Raw genomic sequence first — 9,792 nt, forward strand, 5'->3', positions numbered from 1 at the left:
GTTTCTGAAAACTTTCGTACTTCGTCTCCTCTTATTCGAAAGAAGCTCTTGTTGGAAGGGATTCCTCCTTTCTCTGAGCCTTTTACTGCCCTATCCTTTTTTCAAGCAAATGTTAGTTCTTTTCTCTACTCTCTTTTTACGAAATGTTTTCGTTTGCATGTTTTTATTTTGAGAGGAGGGTTGACTTATAGGCTTCTAGTGACTCTGTTTTGTTTGAGGATTTGGTCCCAGGCTTCTTTAGAGACCCTGTTTTTGATCCTTTTTCTTTTTCCTTTGTAGGTTTCGCTATCCCCCTTTTTTTCTAGAAATATGTCTTCTATAGAACTTCTCGCTTAGTGGGTGGATGTCACAGTTCTGGGGGAAGAACCTTTTGTAGATACTGACTTTATCACCAATCTTCGCACTCATCATAAAATTTGTGCTTCTGATGAGGATGAGTCAAAATACGAACTGGTTGCCCCGGGTCTGGAAGACCGGGTTTGTTTTGGAAGGGTTTCTGACGAGGACCCTCATTTCTTTTTTTATGTATGAGAGTCTCTTCACTCGACTAGGAGTTTTTCTACCCTTTTCTTCTTTTGAAATTTCTGTTTTACACCACTGCCGTGTCGCTCCTACTCAGCTTCATCCCAATTCTTGGAGTTTTTTGAAGGTTTACCAACTTATTAGCCAGACTTTAGATTTTTCGACCTCTTTGAGGATTTTTTTTATCTTTTCCATATGACTAAGCCCTTTAGTGGGTAAAATAATAAACAACAGTGGATATCTTTCTGGGCTATTCAAGGTCGGAGAGTCTTTAATCTTTTTGACGAATCCTTCCATGATTTCAAAATTTTTTTTTTTTAAAGTTCAAGCTGTAGAGGGTCACCACCCCTTTTTCTTGGATGAAAATTATGTTCCTCGCTTTCCTTTATACTGGCTAGAGGCTTCTCCTGTGGAGAAGTATGGTTTGGACGACCTAGATGAGGTCGAGGAGGCTGTCGTGGGATTCCTCTGAGAAGTTTGGGGGAGGGCCCTTTATTTGGATACAAAGAAATTTCTCCAAGGGTCCCCGAGTTATGTTCGGGCCCAGATAGGTAGATAAAATTGTTCCTTAATTATTCCGACTTGTTTTTGACTTTCTAATTCTGGGATTCTAACTTCTTTGTGAATTGATCATTTGTCTTTTTCTTTTTCAGAAATGGTGAAGAAAGCTTCTGCCTCCTCTTATCAGAAAGTCCAGGATGCTAAGAAAAGATCTCGGGCGCAGGTGGACGCGGCAAGGGCCTCTGGCGATCTTCCTCCTCCTCCTCCTCCTCATAATTTGGGAACTTCCTCCCTTCCTATTAGGGTATCCTCCTCCTCTACTTCTTCTCTTCCTTCTCCTCCCCCTCCACCCCGACCTTTCCCTGAACCTGAGAAGAAGAAACGGAAGACCTATGGTTCTTCTTCCCGGGCTGCGTTTGATGGTCCTCAATTTGTCCGAACCCACCTTTTTTCTCATTCAACCATTAGTATGGATTATGCTATGGTTTGGAACCATCTAAACCTCATAGTTCAGGGAAGCGTACGGGCGGCTGGGATTTGTATCAAACTCCTGGATATTTTTGAACATACTCCCCTCAGTTCTTTGGGTTCCACCCCAAGAGTCGAGGAACTTGAGGGGAGGATTTCTTTATATCAGGAGGAGGAGAAGAGGTTGAGGAAGGAGATTACCAAGTTAAAGGAGGAGAAGGATAAGGTTTGGGAGAGGGAAAAGAAACTGATGGGCCAGTGTGCCATGGCGGAGGGCCTTAAGGAGAAAGCGGAGCAGAATTACATCAGGCTTTTTATAGAGAACTTGGACCTGAAAAAGGATCTCTCTGGGTGTCGGGACGCCTATCAGGACTTGGAGGATTCGATTGCTGAGGGATCAGAGGAGGCATGGAGGATCTTTAGGGAGCAAGTCGGAGTCATTGCTCCCGACTTGGATCTCTCTCCTTTGGATCCCGACAAGATTGTGGTGGATGGTGCAATTGTCTCCCCTTCCCGACCTGAGATGGACTTCGAGTTAAAGACTCAAGGGCAGAGGATAATTGAGCCTCCTCATCGGGGTGATATTCTGAGTTCTTCGGGGGTCCCTCCTGAGGTCCTTGTTCAACCTGCTCCGACTTCTGCTGACGCCGCTCCTACTGATGCCGCTCCGACTCCCGGTGGTGACCTTCCTTCTTCAAGTTAAATTATTCTGGCTATATGGGGGCCCGGCCTGTGGGTCCCCCCTTTTTTTTAAACAATTTATCTTTATGTTTAGTTTGTGGTGGTTACTCTCTGACAATTTTATGGCCTTCTTTGGCCATAAACAAAATCAAAAATACCCTTTTTTGGATAAAGGTTTTAGGTTATCTTTTTATGCTGGTGTGCATGCCTTTTTGCTTCGGTTCTTTTGGGAACCTCTTTCGATCTTTCTTATTTCCAAAAACCTTTTGCCATTTTAAAAAGGCTCTGACCTAGGCTGACCATCCTTTGTTTAAATTTGCTTGAACTTTTTCCAAAATTTTTGGGATAGTATTCGGCCTTTGGTTTTTGGTGTATTTTCTTATCTCTTTTTGGATTGTTCCTTATACCCAATTTTGGGTTTCATTGAGTTTCATAACTTAGGTTATTTTTGTGATGCATTTCATTCGTTCACGATTTTCTGACTTTGAGGTCAATTAATATCCGTGTTCTTTTTATGATCTGCTTATATAACCTCTTTACGCCGACTTGTACCTCGTCGTTTTATCCTAACGACCATCTAGGTCGGTTCATGAGATTTTCACGCTTTGTCGAGCTTAAGTCGGCGCGTTTCGTAGAAAGAGTAAAAAGCAAAAAGGAACTTATAAGAGATATTATAAAAGATCTTTGTTTATTTGCAAAGGTACTTTATTGCTACTAAGGGTTTTTTGACAGTTTGTAGACCCTTAGCCTCTACTTTGATGCCTCGTTAAAAACTCCCCTCCAGGAAAAACCCTTTCTTTTGGGAGAAAACCATGAAGTTGGGAAAAGAGTACATCAGGGAGTAGAGTTCGCTTTTAACTGTAGTACCTTTTCATATTACAAGCATGCCACGACCTAGGTAGCTCGGTGCCGTTCAAGTCGGTCACCTTATAATAACCTTTTCCTAAGACCTCACTAATTTTGTATGGTCCCTTCCAATTAGCAGTGAGCTTTCCCTCCTCAGATTTGTTGACTCCAATGTCGTTTCTGATTAGAACCAAGTCGTCTGGGGTGAAACTCTTTCGAATAACTTTTTTGTTATTTTTGGTGGTCATTCTTTGTTTCAATGCTGCTTCCCTTATCTGGGCTTGCTCTCGGATCTCAAGGAGCAGTTCAAGTTCCTCTTTGTGCTCCTGTATGTTTCCGACCTCATCATAGATGATCACCCTTGGACTTTGCTCGCCGATTTCTACTGGTATCATGGCTTCCACACCATAGGCAAGTCGGAAAGGTGTTTTCCCTGTGGCAGATTGTGGTGTCGTCCGATAAGCCCATAATACTTGTGGGAGCTCTTCAGCCCAAGCTCCTTTTGCATCTTGCAACCTTTTCTTCAATCCTGCCAGTATGACCTTGTTAGCTACCTCAGCTTGTCCATTTGCATGTGGATGTTCCACCGAGGTGAACTGGTGTTTAATCTTCATACTGGCTACCAGGCTTCTGAAGGTTGAGTCGGTGAACTGAGTTTCATTATCCGTGGTGATGGAATGAGGTATCCCATACCTTGTGATAATGTTTTTGTATAGGAACTTCCGACTTCTCTGGGCAGTGATGGTGGCTAATGGTTCCGCTTCTATCCACTTTGTGAAGTAGTCTATTCCCACTATTAGGTATTTTACTTGTCCTAGGGCTTGGGGAAAAGGTCCTAACAGATCCATCCCCCACTTTGCGAAAGGCCATGGAGAAGTTATGCTAATGAGCTCCTCGGGGGGAGCCACGTGGAAGTTCGCATGCATTTGGCATGGCTGACACTTCTTCACAAATTCTGTTGTATCCTTTTGTAAGGTCGGCCAGTAGAACCCAGCTCGGATTACCTTTCTGGCTAGCGACCTAGCTCCGAGATGATTTTCGCAGATTCCATTATAAACCTCCTTTAACACTTCAGTTGTCCTTGAGGTAGGGACGCACTTTAGCAATGGTGTTGATATTCCTCTTTTATAGAAGATATTTTTTACCAGAGTGTAGTGTTGTGCTTCCCTTCGGATTTTCTTGGCCTCTTTTTCCTCTTTGGGGAGGATGTCGAATTTTAAGTATTCGACCAAGGGATTCATCCATCCAAGGTTTAGCCCGGTTACTTCAAGGGCATCTTGTTTGGCCTCTGTTTTAACTACAGAGGGTTCTTGGAGAGTTTCCTAGATCAAGCTTCTATTATTTCTCCCTGGTTTGGTACTTGCTAATTTAGAGAGGGCGTCTGCTCTGCTGTTAAGATCCTGAGTTATATGTCTGATCTCGGTTTCTGTAAAGTGCCTGAGGTACTCCAAAGTTTTGTCCAAGTATCTCTTCATATTTGGGTCTTTGGCCTGATATTCTCCATTTATTTGGGAGGTCACCACTTGAAAGTCGCTGAATATTATCACTTTTGTTACACCGAGTTCTTCAGCTAACCTTAAACCTGCGATCAGGGCTTCATATTCTGCCTGATTGTTGGAAGCTGGAAATTCAAATTTGAGGGAAACCTCTATTTGTGTTCCCCCTTCATTGACCAGTATTATGCCCGTACCGCTTCCTGTCTTGTTTGAGGATCCATCTACGTATAGTTCCCATGTAGTTGGTTTTTCCTCTTGATCTCCTGCATATTCTGCTATGAAGTCGGTGAGGCATTGGGCTTTAATTGCCGTCTGGGTTTCGTACTTCAAGTCAAACTCGGAGAGCTCTATCGCCCACTGAACCATTCTTCCCGCAACATCTGTCTTTTGGAGGATCTGCTTCATGGGTTGGTTCGTTCGAACTTTTATTGTGTGAGCTTGGAAGTAAGGTCGTAACCTTCGTGAGGCTATTACTAAGGAGTAAGCGAACTTCTCTAGTTTATGGTACCTTAGTTCAGGGCCTTGTAGAACTTTGCTGGTGAAGTACACAGGATGCTGCCCGACTTCATCTTCTCGTATTAGGGCTGATGCCACAGCTTTGTCTGCCACAGATAAATATAGGATGAGTTCTTCCCCAACTAGAGGTCGGGTCAAGATTGGAGGTTGGCTCAAGAACCTTTTGAACTCTTGGAATGCTTCTTCGCATTTTGGAGTCCATTCGAACTGACATCCTTTTCTTAGTAGAGAGAACAATGGAAGGGATCTTAATGCTGATCCTGCCAAGAACTTGGAGAGGGCTGCAAGTCGGCCATTCAATTATTGAACCTCTCTTAAGCAAGTTGGGCTTTTCATTTCTAGGATGGCTTTGCACTTGTCAGAATTTGCTTCGATCCCCCTTTGGGTTAGCATAAACCCTAGAAATTTTCTAGCCTCTACCGCGAAGGTGCATTTTGCGGGATTTAGTCTCATCCCGTGTACCCTTATGGTGTTGAAAACTTGTGATAGGTCTGTCAAGAGGTCAGTTTCATCCTTGGTTTTCACCAGCATGTCGTCTACATAGACTTCCATTAAGTTCCCGAGATGGGGAGCAAACACCTTATTCATCAGCCTTTGGTATGTGGCCCCAGCATTCTTTAATCCGAACGGCATGACCACATAGCAGTAGTTCACTCTTGGCGTGATGAATGATATTTTTTCTTGGTCCGACTTGTACATCGGGATTTGGTTGTATCCCGAGTAAGCATCCATAAACGATAAGTATTGATACCCCGAGCTGGAGTCTACTAGAGTATCAATACTCGGAAGCGGATATGGGTCTTTAGGACATGCCTTGTTCAGGTCGGTATAGTCAACACATATCCTCCACTTGCCGTTTTGCTTTTTGACTAGTACTATGTTTGCTAGCCATGTCGGATACTTGACCTCCCTGATGAAGCCGGCCTCTAGGAGTGCTTGTACCTGTTCTTCCACCGCTTGAGCCCTTTCTGGACCGAGCTTACGCCTTCGCTGCTGTACAGGTCGCGATCCGGGATGTACTGAGAGCCTGTGGGACATAAGCTCGGGGTTTATCCCTGGCATGTCGGAAGCTTTCCAAGCAAAGAGGTCGGAATTATCTCGCAAGAGCTTTGTCAACCTTTGTTTTAGGTTTTTATCTAGGCTGGCTCCTATGTTGGTATTTTTCCTTCCTCCTTGCCGACCTGTATTTCTTCAGTTTTTCCCCCTGGTTGCGGCCATAGCTCTTTTTTGGCTCTTGCTCCGCCGAGCTCTATGGTGTGAACTTTCTTGCCTTTTCCTCTCAGGTTCAGGTTTTCGTTGTAGCAGTTTCTTGCCAATTTCTGGTCTCCCCGTACCGTTGCTATCCCCGCATATGTTGGGAATTTCATGCAAAGGTGAGGGGTGGACACCACCGCCCCGAGCCAATTTAGGGTAGTTCTGCCAATCAAGGCATTATATGCTGACCCGACATTGATGACTATAAAGTCTATGCTCAGAGTTTTGGATTTTTCTCCCTTTCCAAAGGTAGTGTGGAGGGGTAGGAATCCTAGTGGTTTTATTGGCGTGTCGCCTAACCCGTACAGTGTATCAGGGTAAGCCCTCAACTCCTTTTCATCCAATCCCAACTTGTCGAACGCGGGTTTGAAAAGAATGTCGGCCGAACTCCCCTGGTCTACTAAAGTTCTGTGGAGATGGGCGTTTGCCAGGATCATGGTTACTCCTTGCCCATCTTCTTTTGTAAATGAGATGGTGGGGAGGTTGGGTGCTTCGCTCCCGACCTGGTAAACTCGCTTGAGGTGTCTCTTGCGAGATGACTTAGTAAGTCCCCCTCCCGCAAATCCTCCTGAGATCATATGTATGTGTCTCTCGGGGGTTTGTGGTGGTGGGTCACTTCTGTCCCCGTCATCTCATTTTATTTTCCCACGATTGTCCGACCTTTCCATGAGATATCTGTCAAGTCAGCCTTCCCTGGCCAACTTTCCTATCACATTTTTGAGGTCGTAGCAATCATTTGTTGAGTGACCATACATCTTATAGTACTCACAGTAATCACTGCGGCTTCCTCCCTTTTTGTTTTTGATGGGCCTAGGGGGCGGCAGTCTTTCAGTATTGCAGATTTCTCTGTATACATCCACTATGGAAACTTTTAGAGGAGTATAAGAGTGATATCTCCTCGGCCTGTCAGAACCGACCTCTTCTTTTTTCTTGGGCTCCCTTTCTTTCTCTTTTGCTGAGTGAGGGTGCCCAGGTCGCCAACTCGGCTCTCGTAATCTGGCATTCTCCTCCATGTTGATGTACTTTTCTGCTCTCTCTTGTACATCACTCAAGAAGGTGGGGTGCCTTTTTTGATATGGACTGGGAGAAGAGACATTCTCTAAGTCCATTTACTAGCCCTATGATGACTGCCTCCGTGGGCAGGTCTTGAATCTCCAAGCACGCTTTATTGAACCTTTCCATGTAATCTCGTAAAGGTTCTCCAAGCTCCTGTTTTACTCCCAGGAGGCTTGGTGCGTGCTTTACCTTATCCTTCTGAATGGAAAATCGCGTTAAGAACTTTTGCAAGAGGTCCTCGAAACTGGTGACCGATAGTGGAGGGAGGCTGTCAAACCACTTCATTGCTGCTTTTAACAAGGTGGTCGAGAAAGCTTTGCAACGAGTAGCCTCGGAAGCATTAGCCAGATACATCCGACTTTTGAAGTTGCTTAAATGATGCTTCGGGTCTGTGGTTCCATCATAGAGGTTCATATCAGGACTTTTGAAGTTTCTTGGAACTTTTGCCCTCATTATGTCCTCACTGAACGGATCCTCTCCTCCCAAGGGCGACTCTTTTCGGTCACCGCGGGAGTTTCGATTTCTAAGGGAGGATTCTTGTTTTAAGAGTTTTTCCTCTAACTCTTTTCGCCGCTCTATTTCCTCTCTTAGATTCCTCTCCGCTTCCCTTTGTCGTTCTAGCTCCTGTTCCAGCTGTTCCAAACGACCTTGGTGGCGGTGGACCAATCCCATTAGCTCAGTCGCATGGGGTGGTCCTTCTTTTCCTGATTCGCGTCCCTCCGAGGAGTTTACCTTTGGGTTTTTTAACCCAGAGGTGCCTTCTCTATGTTGGTCGTTGACTCCCTGGTGGAGGGTCAGGTCCGCGTCATCCGGTGTCCAGATTTTTTTGTTCTGAATCGGACGTCGTATGACCATCTACTGGTGAATTGTCCGCCATTATTGGTTGATCTCTCGGGTCCCCGGCAACGGCGCCAATGTTACGGTAGGTAACCGGAGATTAATGGGCTGGACTCGCTGGGTTGGCCCAATCGTTTGAGGAAGGAAACCTCCGAGCAGGTTTGCGTTCCAGGGCCTCCGTCCGATTTGTGTGTGTGAGGGAATGGGGGGTGGTACCTGCAAAGACACTCCGATGCCTAGTCAGCAAGGGTGTAAGCAGGTCTAGAGAGTATTGGGACTTAGTAATACATGAGGGGTATCAGTGTATTTATAGTGGAGAGCCAATAACCACCGTTGAGGTAGTTCCACCTTTAAAGGAGGATAACCGTCCATTTATCTTAGGGAAGTTGGGATATGGCTCTTGGAAGTGGGTTGAGAGATTTTAGGGGCAGTTACTTATTTGAATGAGTGCTATCTGCCAGCTAATCTTCGTCCCTGACTTCTTTAGAGCAAGTCGTGGTAAGAACCGACTTCTTTGGGGGGAAGGTCGGTGCAGAGTGAGGGTCAATCCTTTGAATTGGGCCTCTCATTGGGTCCTGGATCTTAGCGTTGGGTTAGGGTATGAACAACATATAACATAATTCTGTTTATTTTTATAGAACTATTGATATTAGAAATTTTTAGAATTTCTTAAACCGCAATACCAATTACTAAGAAAGAAATACTCGAATGTAAAAGCGTACCTAAATTTATGAACATAATTAGAAGAATTTAATTTTTTTATCTTTTTCAATCAAAGCCTTCTTTACTCTTAATAGGGTTGAATTGTCATCTAATAGAAAAAGAGCTACGGAAGAGGCTTTAATATGTTAGAGACCAAAATCGTAAAATTACTATTTATATTTAAGGATGACACTCATTAAACCCTAAAACCTAAATAAAAATAATATCTAAAGTCCAAATAAAGATAATTGATTTTATTTTTATTTGCAAATAAATTAAAAAATTAAATAATTTTTCAACAATCGATCATTTTGTGTTTCAACCGATATGATTGATATCAAATTTTAAAATATAATTAAAAAGTGTTTAAAAACTAAAATTAACGGGACACGTGTATGGTGCTTGGATTACGCCAATTTATGAATGTTCATCTGTCTTTCTTCATATTTCTATTTCTGTATTTGAAGTACATTATCCAATAGTAAAATTAGGTAATTAGTAACCACAAATTCTAACGATGCCAACATCACTCAAAATCAATAAGGTACGGACTACGGTGTACCGCAAATTAAAACCACGTATTAATCAGATTTTGCAGTTCTCATTTCTCTATAGTGATGAGTGTGAATTGTGAATAAAAGACCCTGATTGAGACAGTGGCAATGAATGGTGATGAGATCCTCACTTTCTAATAATTCTAGTAATAACTATTAATAATGTATGATCATGCTTCGCACGTATCTTTATAGTACAAAATATTATGTAATTTGCGAGTAAATAGTCAAATTGATTTTCAAAATTTATTTATTGATTAAAAGTTAATTCTTAAAAATTTCATTAAATTAAATTGGATTTTTAAATTTACCAACATCAATAACATACGTCTTTATGCAGAATGATTCGGGAGACCAAC

The sequence above is a fragment of the Arachis ipaensis genome, chromosome B10, assembly GCF_000816755.2.
Source record: "Arachis ipaensis cultivar K30076 chromosome B10, Araip1.1, whole genome shotgun sequence".
Classification (NCBI taxonomy): Eukaryota; Viridiplantae; Streptophyta; class Magnoliopsida; order Fabales; family Fabaceae; genus Arachis; species Arachis ipaensis.